Source organism: Coenobita brevimanus, chromosome 91 (assembly GCF_032717465.1).
Source record: "Coenobita brevimanus isolate Jiangsu-jjx chromosome 91, ASM3271746v2, whole genome shotgun sequence".
NCBI classification, from domain to species: Eukaryota; Metazoa; Arthropoda; class Malacostraca; order Decapoda; family Coenobitidae; genus Coenobita; species Coenobita brevimanus.
This window is the reverse complement of record NC_137044.1, coordinates 5,750,177-5,753,410: the sequence shown is the minus strand read 5'-3', so window position 1 is coordinate 5,753,410 and position 3,234 is coordinate 5,750,177.

Here is a 3,234-nt window from a genome sequence, read left to right as displayed (position 1 = left end):
TCTTGAAGGGAGGACGAGAGAGAGAGAGAGAGAGAGAGAGAGAGAGAGAGAGACTGTCCTTCTCTTGTTTTTCCCGCAAATCACAAACTGAGTTACGTTGAATGTATTGTAACTTTGTGAATGTTGGCCCAGGATCGCATTCCCGTTGGCCTCGTAAAATCTCCTCGTTTGCGATTTAGTCTGCATATTGCACCTTACCATAGCACTGTGTTATATCTTGCTATTATGAACGTGCTGGAGTGACACACTAAAGAAGTTTAAAGAGTAGTGTCCAAAGTAAATCTGGTGTGAAATGTCCGAAGTAAATATGTAATGAATGTCCAAAATAAATCTGCTATGAATGTCCAAAATAAATCTTCGTGAATATCCAAGGTAAATCTGCTATGGATGTCCCAAGTAAATCTGCTATGAAATGTCCAAAGTAAATCTGCTATGGGATGTCCAAAATCTAAGGAGAATAGGACCTAGAATTTCCCCAAAGGAAGAACGTGTTTATGCTAATCTGGGAGCGATGCCTGGCGATACACGGTGTTCTCCAAGCGCCTTTCCATTCTGCCAGTTCCTTGTCGCTCCCCTGCTTCTTCCCCTTCCTCCAGTGTGTGAGTGAGAGAGAGAGAGAGAGAGAGAGAGAGAGAGAGGAGGGGGTTTCTTTATGGTTCTCAGTCTTCTTCCTTTCCAACCACTATTATCTTTTATATCTTTACATTTCTCTTTCTGTTACTTCTTATCCATCGTTTTAAAAATCCTCTATCCTCCTTTTTTTATTTACCTTTTTCTGTCTACGCCTTCATTTTATTTCTCTTGGCCCTTCCTCATCCTTTAATATTATTTCGTTCTTCTCCTTCCTCATCTTTTTTTTTTTTTTGAAGCCTCATTTTCTTCTGTTTTCATGGTGGTGGTTTTTCTCCTCCCCGTTTCTTCATATTTTTCTATATTTTCTTCCCACCACTTATCAGTTGTCTACCTCTCAGTTTTCACATTTCCTCTTCTCTCGTCAGTCATCTTGCCGTTTATCTAATATTGATTTATTTTACAGTTTTTTCTTTATCCTCTTGAAGTGACACATTGTTGCAGTGTTACATATTCGACTCTCGTATACTGTATTCCGTATAGTGTTTTCTGTGCTGCACTCTTTTTCCATCAGCTCTCCCCTCTTCTTAGTGATATTTCCTAATTCATTTTATGTACAATCCTTTTTTATTTTAGCTTCATCTACGTCCTTTTTCAAGTATTTTCATCTTGCCATCTAAGTCTTACATTGTACTGGACTTACTGTACTTACGTATTTTACTAAGGTGCCAGTCGAATGTATTCGGCTGATGTATGTTTAGAGTTTCTTTACATTTCCTTCTTTATATCTGTGCTCTGTCCAGGTGATGTCTAAAATCACCCTCCTACAATACTTCTTTGTCATCTCTTTCCTCTCTTCCCGTTTGCTCTTGGTCACATGCAGAAAAAATTATAATGATGATGGTGTAAACTATTTCCCGTTGTCCAGTTAAGTTTTATTTTCGCTTAGATATTCTCTATACATTTGCGACAATTTATATATGTTTTTTCTCACTACCATCGCTACCCACAGAGTCTCAAACCACACTTGGACGGGCCGAGGACAGGAGAATAAGAAATTGATAATATATGAGATGTCGAGCCATTCAAGTCGATGACATTTTTTTTTTTTTTTTTTTAAGTAACCCACCACCAGATGATTTCATTCAACTTAAGGGAGACTTCTGGTTGTAAAAGAGTTAATAAAGGGCATATTATCTGACCTCCCCAGTTCAAAAATTATTCCTTAAATTGAGTACAAACGTCCGATGGTAGTAAGAAATAGTTGTACTGTAAAATACTGTCATATAAGCATGTCTTCTGCTATATCGTCATGGGATTAATCTTCTCCCATTTATTTTTCCCCTGGGACTTATTCCCACATAACTAAGATTCCCTCATGGACGTATATTCCTCTATGGACCTGTTTTCACCATGGACCTATGTTCGCTCATGGCCTTTTTTTCCCCATTGGACCAACATGTTCCTTGTGGACCTATTTCCCCATCGACCTTACCAATTTTACCTTCATGGGCCTTTTTACCCATAAACCTAATTTATCCATGGACCTATTTTCACCATGCGCCTATTTTATTCTGTGGACCTGCAGTATATTCCTTTATGGACTAGTTCCCTCCTTGGCCTATTTTATCCTGTGGACTTTTTTTTTTTTTTAACCCAAGAATGGAGATTGTTTTTCTCTCTTGTACTGCGAGAGGTGTTCCCTAAACTTGGTAGATTCGACCTGCTATAGAAAGGTTTTTGGGAAGATTAGGTGATTACTGTGACTGTCTTAGAATTGTATCTGTTGGCTTTTCACTTTGTTACTTTTATTGCTTGCTCACCCATTCTCATTTTTTTCTCTTTAAAATATCTACCATAGCTCTTTTCAATCTGCTCTCACCTTCCCCCCTCCCATCCCAGTCCCTACAAACTATCGAACTACTCCGTCTTCCATCCTGTTTTGACTGTTTCTCCATTGTTTGTGTTCGTCGTCTCTTACTTCACTCCATCTACTTCTTCCTCTTCACCGTTCCGCTCCTCCTTAATGCTGCGCTCCCATCTTTCCCCCCTGTCCTGCTTTGTTCATCTGTTGTTTCATTTACTGGTTTTCATCGTTTCACGCTTCACTGCTGTATTTCTTCCTTGTGTCCCTTTTCTTTGCTTCCTCTTTCCTTTTTTCTCTCCCACCATATTCTACCTTCCTCCTTCTCCCCTCCCCGTCCTACCTGTGTCTTCCATCCCACCTCCTTCTCTCAGTAAACTCTCCCTCTCTTCCTTTATCTCCTTCCCTTCTCCTGTCTCCTTTCATTCTCTCCAAGCAGACTCTACTTTTCTTCCTCGGCCTCTGTCACTCTCTCCCTCCATTTACTCTCAGCAAACTCTTCTTTCCTTCATTTCCCTCCCCTTTGTCCCCTACTTCCTCTCTCTTCCAACAGAACTCTTCCTTCCCTCCGTTCTCTTCCCACAACACAGCTCCTCTCACTTAGTCCTCCCACACTCACTTGGGGTCATAACTGCTTACCCCGCAATCACCTCTGCTCGGTCCTGGCTACTCTTAATGGCAAAAGAAAAAAGCTGAATCCGAATTTTACGATCCTGTTGTTTCTCTTCTTTTTTTCCCGCCAGACTTGCCTTATCACGGACTTTTAACCAGGGTATCGAGAGCGTGTGTGGGGATTGTGT